Source organism: Pseudophryne corroboree, chromosome 1 (genome assembly GCF_028390025.1).
Source record: "Pseudophryne corroboree isolate aPseCor3 chromosome 1, aPseCor3.hap2, whole genome shotgun sequence".
NCBI lineage: Eukaryota > Metazoa > Chordata > Amphibia > Anura > Myobatrachidae > Pseudophryne > Pseudophryne corroboree.
This window is the reverse complement of record NC_086444.1, coordinates 1,134,230,505-1,134,244,039: the sequence shown is the minus strand read 5'-3', so window position 1 is coordinate 1,134,244,039 and position 13,535 is coordinate 1,134,230,505. Positions and strand designations below refer to the sequence as shown.

At 41.3% G+C, this 13,535-nt stretch overlaps 1 protein-coding gene and 1 long non-coding RNA gene across 4 annotated transcripts in view; one reads left to right on the top strand and one right to left on the bottom strand.

Moving 5' to 3' along the window:
* The window catches only part of LOC134999373 (protein S100-A10-like), a 177,873-nt gene that overhangs the window by 34,187 nt on the left and 130,151 nt on the right, over positions 1 to 13,535 (top strand). The window lies entirely within an intron of this gene.
* Positions 12,274 to 12,849, bottom strand: LOC134999268 (uncharacterized). The gene is made up of 2 exons (XR_010201442.1): positions 12,628 to 12,849; positions 12,274 to 12,514 (listed from the first exon to the last, which is right to left on the bottom strand). It is a non-coding gene; the product is annotated as an uncharacterized LOC134999268 (long non-coding RNA).

Genomic DNA, 13,535 nt, shown 5'->3' with positions numbered 1-13,535 from the left:
AAATTGCAATAAATGTAGCTGGTAAATCATTAAACTTTCTTGTAGATACGGGGGCGGCCAAATCAGTGATAAATTCGACAGTGGGCATGAGAACCACTGGTAAGACAATTCCAGCCGTAGGAGTAACGGGAGTAGTCCAGCACTACCCTGTTAGCAAACCAGCCGAGATTACAATAGGGCCTTTACATACCAAGCATTCCTTTTTGCTGGCTGCATCGGCACCGACTAATCTCCTGGGAAGAGACTTATTGTGTAAAATGGGGTGCGTCATTTATTGTACTCCTGAAGGTGTATTCTTGGACATACCTGAGAATCACGCTCAGGAAGTGCGAGACATATTAGACTCCCCATCAAAATTAATGTCACATACCATTATGACAAATAGGACTCCATCCCAAGTAGAAGAAATGACATCCCAGATACCAGAGTCACTGTGGACTAAGGACGGACAAGACACTGGATTGATGGCAAACGTAGCTCCAGTAGTTGTGCAAGTAAAAGATGGTAGGATAGCTCCAAAAATCCCACAGTACCCTCTGAAGCCAGAGGTGGAGTTAGGAGTGTATCCCGTAATAGAGCGCTTGCTACAACAGGGCATTCTGGTAAGAACGTCCAGCACTGCCAATAGTCCCATCTTCCCTGTGAAAAAGAGTGGGGGGAGGGGTTACCGGCTAGTGCAGGATCTAAGGGGGATTAACAAAATAGTTGAGAGTCAGTTCCCCATAGTGCCAAATCCAGCTGTCATCCTTATGCAAATCCCTCCCACTGCGAAATTTTTCACTGTTATTGACCTCTGCTCCGCTTTCTTTTCGGTACCTCTGCACCCTGACAGCCAATATTTGTTTGCATTTACATACAGAGGAGTCCAATACACATGGACTCGATTACCACAAGGTTTCATAGACAGTCCAAGTATATTTTCCCAGGCTTTGCATGATTGTTTACAGTCTTTCCAACCAGAGAGTGGATCAGTATTGATACAGTACGTGGATGATTTACTACTGTGTTCTGATTCATTGGAAGCATCCCTGAAGGATACGAAACAGCTCCTGTTTCATCTTTCAGACACAGGACACAAGGTTTCCAAAGACAAGTTACAATTATGCCAAACTAAAGTAAAATATTTGGGACACTGTCTAACACAAGGACTGAGACACCTGACCGCTGATAGAATTCAAGCAATTAGAGACATGACTCTGCCACAAACCCAGCAACAGATCAGAACATTTTTAGGAATGTGTGGGTATTGCCGTAACTGGATCCCAGGATTTTCCATTCTAGCATTACCTTTGCAGGAGATGGTCTCCTCAAACAAACCTGATCGAATTTCGCATACAGACGAGTCCGAGATGGCATTTGAGAGACTTAAACAGTGCCTAACGCAGGCACCAGCATTAGGTATGCCAGACTATGGGAAACCCTTTGAGCTGTATGGAACAGAAAGTGCCGGTTGCGCGGCAGGCGTCCTAACCCAAAAGCACGGTGATGCCAGCAGGCCAGTAGCATACTACAGCGCTCAGCTAGATACGGTAGCGCGATCCCTCCCCACATGCTTGCGAAGCGTTGCTGCGATAGCATTGCTAGTAACGAAAAGCGAAGATGTAGTGCTAGGTCACAACCTCACAATTCATACACCACATGCAGTGTCAGCCTTGCTAAATTCTGCCCAAACCAGGCACGTCTCATCAGCGCGGTTTACAAGATGAGAATTGGCACTAATGGCCCCCGTAAACATCACCATAAGGAGATGCAGTGCATTAAATCCTGCAACATATCTCCCAGGTGTGCCTGGACAGGCACAAAGGGTGGAGGATGAGAGTGGTGGGGAAGGAGAATTTAATACAAAAGATGACATGCATGATTGTATGGAATATTTGACCCAAAATTTCACCGCAAGGCCTGACATCAGTGACAACCCACTAGAAGATGTAGACCTTACCTTCTACACCGACGGTAGTTGTCACAGACAATCAGACTCGGGAGACTTGTGTACTGGATACGCAGTCGTAGATGACCAAGGCACCATAGAAGCAGAACCGCTAGGCCCACCTCACTCAGCCCAGGTTGCTGAACTGGTCGCCCTAACCAGAGCATGTGAATTGGCTAAGGGCAAATCAGCCAATATCTACACCGATTCTAGATACGCATTCGGGGTAGTCCATGATTTCGGAGCCCTATGGCGCCTCAGAAATTTCATGACAGCAGCTGGTACACCGGTAGCGCATGCATCTCACATAAAAAGGCTTCTAACAGCGATACAGGAACCCGACAGAGTGGCTGTTATCAAGTGTAAAGCACACACATATAGCCAGGACCCAGTATCACTTGGTAACAGCCGAGCAGATGAAGCTGCTAAGCTAGCAGCTGGTACCCCCAGACAGACAGACACCACACAATTGATGGTATTTAATACCATCAACACACAGAAGCTGTGTGAAATGCAAAATTTGTGTTCCACACAGGAAAAGGCAGTCTGGAAGGCAAAGGGATATGGCCAGGAGTCCTCAGGACTCTGGACGGATGGACAAGGTAAACCAGTGGCCCCCAGAGCATATCTTCCATGTCTAGCTGAGGCAGCACACGGGCTGACTCATCTGGGCAAGGAAGGAATGTGTAAGTTGGTAAGAGCATATTGGTGCGCCCCAGGATTTTCATCCCATGCAGGTAAGAGAGCAATGTCATGCCTTACCTGTTTGAGAAAGAATGTCGGAAAGGCAATACCAACAGAACCATCTCATATCCCACCTACAGGCGGACCTTTTCAGGTAATACAGATTGACTTTATCCAATTACCCCCTTGTCGAAATTTGAAATATGTACTTGTTTGTATAGATGTGTTCTCAAATTGGGTCGAAGCATTTCCGGCGGCCATAAATACCGCTATGTTTACTGCTAAGAAAATTGTGCAGGAATTTGTATGTAGATATGGTATCCCTAGAATAATTGAAAGTGATAGGGGTACCCATTTTACAGGTGATGTCTTTCAAGGAATGTGTAAGTTGATGGGAATTGATAGCAAGCTGCACACTCCATACCGTCCACAGGCGAGTGCGAAGGTGGAAAGAGTGAACAGCACTATTAAAAATAAACTGAGCAAAGTTATGGCAGAGACAGGATTGACATGGCCAGAAGCTTTACCCATAGTACTGTACAGCATCAGAACCACTCCCAGGTCCCCTCTTAATCTGTCTCCCTTTGAAATCTTGTTTGGTCGACAACCGCATGTTATGATTAACCCTCAGGATGATTTGAAGTGTAACAATGAAGTGACTGTAAAATACTTGATTAACATGAGTAAACAGCTAAGGAATCAAAATGATAATTTGAAGTTGGTGATTCCTGATTTACCAGATAGTAATTGTCATGACATTGAACCTGGGGATTATGTAATGATACGGAATTTTCTACGCTCAGGTTGCCTTATTGACAGATGGGAAGGACCATACCAAGTCTTATTGACTAGCACTACAGCATTGAAGGTTGCCGAGAGAGAGACTTGGGTTCATTCGTCCCATTGTAAGAAGGTTGCTGATCCAGAGAGGTCCCGTGATAAGGAACAGACGGTAGAGGAAGTTGTATCACTGGAGTGTCTGTTCCAGGAGGACTGAGGCGGCACCTGAGCATTGAAAATCACAAGATCAAAAGCAGTTGTCGATTCCCTGTTCCCTTTTATTGTTTTTCTCCACTTCCCATCCCCTCTCCCTCAAATTATTTTTTCCCCCTTCTCATTCTTCTTCGTTTCCTCCTATAAGATGGACTTGCCCCAAGAGACTGTGATCCGGATTTTCCTGTTGACCATGATGTTGACCAGAGCAGTCTGTTCCGGCGAGAGTACCATGGAGGTCGAGAGAGGTTCTGGAATGGGTTCTGATGACAGAGATGGAGGCGTAGTTTTCCGAGAACAACATAATCAACAAGCAAAGGCGAGTATCAGAAAACGATCCGATAACATAGACCATAGAAGGAATTGAAACAATGGAAAGAAAAGGATTGTCTCTTTGTTGGCGCACTATAAGAAGAAGAATGAGTATTTAAAATTTAACTTTTAATTCCATATGGATAAAATACCTGACAATGTGAAAAATCATGAGACAAAATTACAAACATTACACAACAATAATAAAAAAATAACAGATCCTACTATGTGTCTTTATTGTGTCCATATAATTTATAATGCTTGACTGTGTGCAACTATAGTCAGAGCCTGACCACACGTGAATAACTGCTCATGTAAACCCTCATTCATTCAGGTATCTTTATTAATTACAATTTAAAAGGAGGGGTATAATACTGTGATCAGCAGTCCTTACTCATTAAGGTTTAAGGCTTTATTCCATGTTCATATTTATGCATGTGTGAAAGGAACCAAGTTATGTCAACTCTACATACAGTGATACTCAGTAGTTATTGCTCAAAATCCCGCAATTATGGCTCATGTATGGCTTTATCGTATAATTATTAGGTTGCTGTCTTATAGCATTACAGTGAATCGTGATTATAGTGATACAATCCTAGGGCTGCTTCTCTGTCTATTGGTTACACTCAGTGACCTGACAAGAGTATTTATGTATCAAAGATGTATTTCCACCATAAAGATAAATATAAGTGTCAGCTATCCGCTGTGTCTATTTATAACACAGAATTCCCACAGTCTAAGTACTATGCTGGCTAAATTTCAGGGGGATTCATTTGTATCTCCCACTTGTGGCTGTTCTATTGGTGTCTCAAAAGATAGCACCAGTAGTTAATTTTATAGCCTAGCCACATTCATTACAACAGTTATCACTTAGACTGCAGGTTTCCATACACTTTGTTAAGTCGTCACCAGTAGACCATCATGTCTATTTATTATATATAATATCCTGCTATAATATGATCCTGAAGCTGCTCCTCTGTATATCGATTACACTCTGTAGCCTAATCAGAGATACGCTTCCTACCTTAAGGATAAGTGTCAGCTGTCCGCTGTATATATATAACACAAAATTTCACACAGCCTGAATGTTCTACTAACTCGATTTATCTAGGTGGTTCAATGGTATCTTTCTCTTATGGTTGTGCTATTGCCCTCTCATAAAATAGCAGTAATAAATAATTTTCATAGCATCACTACATTCATTGTAACAGTTGTCACTTGAACTGCAGGTCTCTATTCGATTTATTAAGATGTCCCTGATTATCCTGCTATAATGCAATCCTAAAGCTACCCCTCTGTCTGGTGGTTACACTCAGTAACCTGATCAGAGGTGTGCTTCCACCATGAAGATAAATATCAGTTGTCCGCTGTGTATACTTATGGCACAAAATTTCCCACAGTCTGAATGTTCTGCTAACCAATTTTATCGGGTTGGTTAACTTGTATCTTACCCTTGTGGTTGTTCTATTGCTCTCTCACAGAATAGCAACAGTATCTTTCATATTATTGTTACATACATTGTAACAGTTGCCACTTAAACTGCAGGTCTCTATTCACTTTATTGAGATGTCCCTGGTAAACTGCCGTATTTATTTATTATGTATGGTATCCTGCAAAAAATATACACAGCCGCGTTTGAAGATAATATCCGACAATTGGGCCACACTAGCTCTCACTGTTGAGTAGGTATAAATGATCTGCTGTGTGCATTAATTACACACCTTCCCCATAGTATATGACATAATATGCTTGCGTGCTATGCTGGTCTAATTTGACCACATGCGTTCTTACTAATCAGCTCAGGATTGAAATTCTACCTCTAGGGTAATGTAGCTATTCAGTTAATGACTCAGTATATCTGTGTGTATATTATTTATTTCCAAGTTTTATTGCTCATATAATATACACCTTATAGCTCACCTCACCTCTATCTCAGAGGATCTGACTGCTATTGAGTGAGCGTGAGCTGTTCACTATATTTGCTGATCATACAGAGTTCCCTCAGTCATTAAAAAAACTATATCTGCCTGATGGACTGATTGAATTGGATCAGGTTTGTTCTATCTGATAAGCTTCAGGTCCAGTTCTATCATATACTGAGCACAATGGCCCCAAGGGGCCATTGTGCTCAGTATATGATAGAACTGGACCTGAAGCTTATCAGATAGAACAAACCTGATCCAATTCAATCAGTCCATCAGGCAGATATAGTTTTTTTAATGACTGAGGGAACTCTGTATGATCAGCAAATATAGTGAACAGCTCACGCTCACTCAATAGCAGTCAGATCCTCTGAGATAGAGGTGAGGTGAGCTATAAGGTGTATATTATATGAGCAATAAAACTTGGAAATAAATAATATACACACAGATATACTGAGTCATTAACTGAATAGCTACATTACCCTAGAGGTAGAATTTCAATCCTGAGCTGATTAGTAAGAACGCATGTGGTCAAATTAGACCAGCATAGCACGCAAGCATATTATGTCATATACTATGGGGAAGGTGTGTAATTAATGCACACAGCAGATCATTTATACCTACTCAACAGTGAGAGCTAGTGTGGCCCAATTGTCGGATATTATCTTCAAACGCGGCTGTGTATATTTTTTGCAGGATACCATACATAATAAATAAATACGGCAGTTTACCAGGGACATCTCAATAAAGTGAATAGAGACCTGCAGTTTAAGTGGCAACTGTTACAATGTATGTAACAATAATATGAAAGATACTGTTGCTATTCTGTGAGAGAGCAATAGAACAACCACAAGGGTAAGATACAAGTTAACCAACCCGATAAAATTGGTTAGCAGAACATTCAGACTGTGGGAAATTTTGTGCCATAAGTATACACAGCGGACAACTGATATTTATCTTCATGGTGGAAGCACACCTCTGATCAGGTTACTGAGTGTAACCACCAGACAGAGGGGTAGCTTTAGGATTGCATTATAGCAGGATAATCAGGGACATCTTAATAAATCGAATAGAGACCTGCAGTTCAAGTGACAACTGTTACAATGAATGTAGTGATGCTATGAAAATTATTTATTACTGCTATTTTATGAGAGGGCAATAGCACAACCATAAGAGAAAGATACCATTGAACCACCTAGATAAATCGAGTTAGTAGAACATTCAGGCTGTGTGAAATTTTGTGTTATATATATACAGCGGACAGCTGACACTTATCCTTAAGGTAGGAAGCGTATCTCTGATTAGGCTACAGAGTGTAATCGATATACAGAGGAGCAGCTTCAGGATCATATTATAGCAGGATATTATATATAATAAATAGACATGATGGTCTACTGGTGACGACTTAACAAAGTGTATGGAAACCTGCAGTCTAAGTGATAACTGTTGTAATGAATGTGGCTAGGCTATAAAATTAACTACTGGTGCTATCTTTTGAGACACCAATAGAACAGCCACAAGTGGGAGATACAAATGAATCCCCCTGAAATTTAGCCAGCATAGTACTTAGACTGTGGGAATTCTGTGTTATAAATAGACACAGCGGATAGCTGACACTTATATTTATCTTTATGGTGGAAATACATCTTTGATACATAAATACTCTTGTCAGGTCACTGAGTGTAACCAATAGACAGAGAAGCAGCCCTAGGATTGTATCACTATAATCACGATTCACTGTAATGCTATAAGACAGCAACCTAATAATTATACGATAAAGCCATACATGAGCCATAATTGCGGGATTTTGAGCAATAACTACTGAGTATCACTGTATGTAGAGTTGACATAACTTGGTTCCTTTCACACATGCATAAATATGAACATGGAATAAAGCCTTAAACCTTAATGAGTAAGGACTGCTGATCACAGTATTATACCCCTCCTTTTAAATTGTAATTAATAAAGATACCTGAATGAATGAGGGTTTACATGAGCAGTTATTCACGTGTGGTCAGGCTCTGACTATAGTTGCACACAGTCAAGCATTATAAATTATATGGACACAATAAAGACACATAGTAGGATCTGTTATTTTTTTATTATTGTTGTGTAATGTTTGTAATTTTGTCTCATGATTTTTCACATTGTCAGGTATTTTATCCATATGGAATTAAAAGTTAAATTTTAAATACTCATTCTTCTTCTTATAGTGCGCCAACAAAGAGACAATCCTTTTCTTTCCATTGTTTCTCTTCTAGCCCATTGTCTATGGCGGCACCCCCACATATCATTGTCAATTGATTTATAATAATAAAATTGGGGAATCATATTAGATTATCATTAGCATTACTAATTGAATTAGAGTCCAGTGCGGAGGATTGTGTTCCCTTCTCCCCTTTTCCTTGAATCCATAGAAGGAATTGTGAAGGATTGTTAGCTGAAGAAAACTGTATCTGTAGGCTCTGTGACAATGTAGTTGAGGATGGGTGCATCAAGAAATGCCAATCCAGTTTTAATATCCACATGGACCGGCATCCCTTGAGTGACTATCACTCCTTAGTGGGTAGTGTGTTAAATCAAACAGATTGTTGGGTATGCTCTCAAGTACCTCAAGGTCATAGCAAATCAGGACTAGTACCATTTCCTTTAACGATAGGGGAGGTACTTGAGCTAAGTGGTGGGAGGCCGGTGGACAGGAGGTTTAATATCTCCAGTCCTCCTAGTTTGAAGCTCCACCAATATCATGTGGATAGATCCCTAATATGTTTTAACATTTCCAATCCCCGAAAGCCGGGAAATTGGGAAGTGTCATGGAGTAACCAAACCATGACCTTCTCATATAGAGCAGATAGAATGCCGACAGATACAGAGCTTATACGCCACATAGCCAGTAGAGGAAAATCTTTCCGATATAGGTATACCCTAGGAAGTAGGATTACGAGAGTTGGAGAGGTATCACCAGGATACTGTGCACATATCGTACAAGCTGATACGTGTACTAGACAGATGGGAGAATTAGGGTTAGGAGATTTCACATGGAAGATGTGTAATATGGTTATGTCCTACTCTGTCCCATATGTTCTCCCCGATGATGCATATTTCATATGCGGGAGGAAGGCGTATAAGTGGCTTGCCCCAAACTCTGAAGGATTGTGTTATATTGGAAAAGTACTGCCTGAAGTAATGACTGTATCACATGCCAAAATGAAAGATATACACCGTGGTGCCCAAGCTCCTTATACTCACACTCATTACGAGCACGTAGTTAAACGGCACCTGATAGAAAGAACAGAGCATCCGGCCTCTGACATGATCCATGAATCCACCGGGATTCAGTTTCTACTTGCGTTAGACATCACTCGCACCGCCAGAGGAGTGTTGAATTATAAATACATATCTGCGCTCGCAAATTTGTTAGACAATATCACAGAAATGTATGATGACACTTTTAGGTATACTGGAAGAGAGCTCCAGGCTTATAAAACAGAACTGGTTCAGCATAGAATGGTTCTCAATTATCTCACGGCAGTGACAGGTGGATATTGTGTCACACTGGCAACGCAGTACGGCGTGAAATGCTGCACATATATAACGAATAGTACCGAGGATCCGGTCGAGGTCATAGACCAAAAGATGGACGATATTCTCCAATTAAAGTGGGAATTTCGCAGGAGACACAATCTCACCCTTGCTGCTGTGGGTAATGAGCTGACTGGTTGGGTGTCATGGTTGAACCCGCGAAATTGGTTCTCTGGTTTAGGAGAATGGGCTCAAGGAGTCATAATGGATGTAGGGAAGTTTCTCCTATGTATCTTAGGTGTTGTCATAACGATTGGCTTGATATTTAGATGCGGTCAGGCTTTAATGAAGTGCAAACGAAGTACCAGGGTAATGAGTTTAAGGAGTGAGGAAATTGTAATTCCAATGGATTTGATTTATGACCCAACGGTAGAGACAATGATGTGATGAAAATGCGATTATACGGTCCGTTTCTTTCACCTGTTTTTCCGTTTTCTCCAAGGTAAAAAGACCCACTTGGACGAGAAATTTGACGAGCCTGTATACAGACAACAGATGGATTAAAGAAGAAGCTTTGACAACCTTATACACAGATATTTGATGAACTATGCCATAGACCCCCAGTTTCCCTAGAAATTTTAAATTTACGCTAGCCCAACACTTTTTGTAAGTCTATGGACATTGACAAAGCTTTTGCTCACACCTATTGGCAAAAGCCCAAAGAAGACTGCATTCAACAGACACCGAACAAGACTTCAACCGACAAATGTTCATTAACCTGACATAGAATACCACTGCATTTACCATAATTGTGTCTTATCTTCATCTCTACAACCTTCAGGTAATGACACACATAGTCGATAGGGAATACCAGCACAGATATCAGCATTCACATATTCCCCCATTCATGTATCATCAACTAAAATGTGCTCCCCCATTTTGTTGCAACCAAAAGCCGAAGAGAGCTCGGTAAAGTTTGACAGCCCATCCACAGACCCGTACCACGGGATAAGAAGGAATTCGAATGTATACTTCGCAATACCTCGAAGCTTGATTTAAAACACGTACGGCACGATGATACATGACCCCCCAAACATGGATTCATACACACATGCTTCTGCTATCTCACTAGGTCATACCCTTTTCCTACCTTCTCCTCTCCTCCCCTACCCAATCATGGAAATGTATTTACACTTGACATATATTTTTCTCGTTTTGAAATGTTTTAGGAAGTGGCAGTTATTGTTGACTGCCAAAGGGTGGACTGTCAAAGTCAGAAAAATATCACTATGCACACTGCCATATTTGCACCTCATGCGAGCTCCCGCTGTGCGTGCAAGAGCTCTCCCGTGCGTGCGCATACTCGCCTTCGCGGGCACCCGCAGGCGCACGATATGCGGATTTACGGTAGAGTTTGTATGCGTCTAGAGGGCGACTCAATCGATATATATTTTAACCATATAATGTATTTTGTAGATTATGGTCCCTTTGATAGATTCTGAAAGTTTAGTTAATGTAGCATGTTCATGGACAGAGAGATCCCTCTTTTTCTGATACAAGGGGTCAGACAAGGATTATACAGTGGTGTTTAGTATCCATCGGAAGAGTATTTAATTAGCAATATTCCGGTGTTGGTTTGGAGCAGATTAATCGCTCGTGCGAATAGTTATGGACATAAGAAGTTTATGTCCATTTACTATTATTTGCACTTACTTATCCATGCGGCGGGAAACCTAGTTTCCCACCCACCTGAGCAGTTGGAAGTAGACACAGCCCACCTGTATGAATCAACCTATGACCTTTTGTTTTAGTGAGAAGACGAATTCCTGTGTCCAATGAACAATGAGATTGTAGGGACCATTGAATTGTATTGTGTGTGGGGCATAAATAGACAAGCCGATCACATCCAGCTCACTCTTCAACGGTTCTCATTGCTGATAATCGGGAGCTGGATGTCCAGAGGCGCATGCGATCGTTCCCCTTTGTGCGTAAGTTTTTCTCCGCAATCATATTGTCTTTCTTGTTATTCTGAGCCATATCTCTCTCTCTCTCTCTTCTCTTTCTCTCTCGTTTCTCTTATATCGTTATTGTACTGATATTGTATTTCATGTGTAGTTATCTGGTTAGGTAGTCTATGTTATATTGGTAGTGTATGACTTGTATTGTATTATTCTTTTGAACGTTCATTCATTTCCTTAAAAGGCGTTAGACCCTTAGACCGGTATTGTGTGTTCATTATATTGCAGTGGGTAATAGGAGCGTCTCTATCGCTCAAACAGCTTTAGTGTAAACCCACTTACTAAGTGTTGCATTCACATCTTATCACTACACCAAGGGTTACTGCATAATACACTGTTTCATGGTATAGTTATAAAGGTTTAACATTGTGAGCGTCTGCGCCGCTGGTGATCTCCTCGTGGTCCCGAGCGTTCGCTACGCTATAGCGAATCCTTACGTTAGTCGGCAGCCAATAGCGTGCCTGCCTGTGATCTCTTGGCCGTGAGCGAACGTGGCGCTTGAGCGTCTCGACTACGGCTAAGCGATTGTTACGCAACGTGCGTACCCTTACGGTATTCCATACGTTAATAGCGTACAGTGTTCTTAGACCTCTTAAAGGGTTTTAAGTAAGATAAATATTTAGCTTTATCAATATATATATATATATAAACTCCACAATCACTCTCCTCCTGCGCTAATTGGTTTAAAAATAGGCGATTAGGTATAGCTATCTCTAGGATGGGCTGCCTGGTTCCTCTGAGTTCCTTGTTAGGGGGAACTGAGCAACGAAAATAGAGTATAGAAAAAGAGGAAAATGGCGCCCCAGGGGTTTACAAATACCCTTATACAAAGACTATTGCTTAACAGGATTTGCAATCAATATATATACAGGTTTTTAAAACACATAACGGACTGTACTTTTCATAAAAATTTATTAAAACAATTATACAGAAACATGAAGTATATCCATCATTATTACATGTACATTATGATGTAGTTTCTCCTACAGAAATCCATCAATGGGATATGGAGGAAAGAAGGCAACCTTTCTGTTGTATCCTTATTCTTCCTCATTAAATATTCGGAGATAACATCAACAAGAAATACAGTGACCCAACGCGTTTCGTCTAGGAACTAGACTTCATCAGGGGTGCGTCTTAGATAATAATGTCTATCCAAAAGAGTGATAGGCCTAGATCATTGGCCGAATAGGTTCATATGTGGGCTTCCAAACATCAATGAGGCGTGAAATAAGGGCATAAAGTCAGCCTCGTGAATCTGGTAACTCAGATTACGAAGAGCTCAAAAGGGAAGCATTCGTATGAAAAAAAAAAGGAATCGGCAACCTCATGCACACATGGAGGACCTCAGAAGTCACAATACAGGTGAAAAATGCAGAAATCTATACAGAGTCCTTATGGTATCCTATGGATATGATACCTTCCAAATAGTGATCAGCAGTGAGCCAGTGATCATGCAATATATATATAGCAAGAGGAGGAATCAGCGGCACTCGGCAGTCTGAGTTACAAGGTGAAGAAAACTTTTATTGCAGTCCTACGGCGTTTCGGGGAACAAGCCCCATCTTCAGGGACAAATCATACACAAATGGACATACACATAAAACACATTTATACCCAACCAAACAGGTAATCATTGCAGGGATTCAACTCACCTGTCCAGCGCCACTGCAGGCGCCGCGTCTGTCCTCGCTGTACACGGATCACCGGGCCCTGACATCAGCAGACAGCGCCAGGCAGGGAGCCAGTCCCGGAAGTCGAACCCATGTTGCTAAGCAACTGCTTTAACACAAACAACCAGACAAATTAAAACCATTATAGACAGTGCTCCATATAAACCGAACTAATACTAGCAACAAGACAAGACATTAGATTACAAACAAAAAGACATTAAATGAATCCATAGGTCGAGGCAGCGAACATCATAATTAAATCCACTATATTGTAACAATGTTGTAATATAAACGTGCTAACACTCAATGGGCGGCCTCAATAATGTTCAGAATGTTATAAATATAATGGCCGCAGCACTCAGTGGGATTAAAGATATGGACATCATTAACACATAAATTCTTTACCCCATTAATCATAAAAAACATTGAAGACCCAGGGTCTCATTCAAACCCCGTGGTGACAGGGTATTAAGAAAAAAATCCA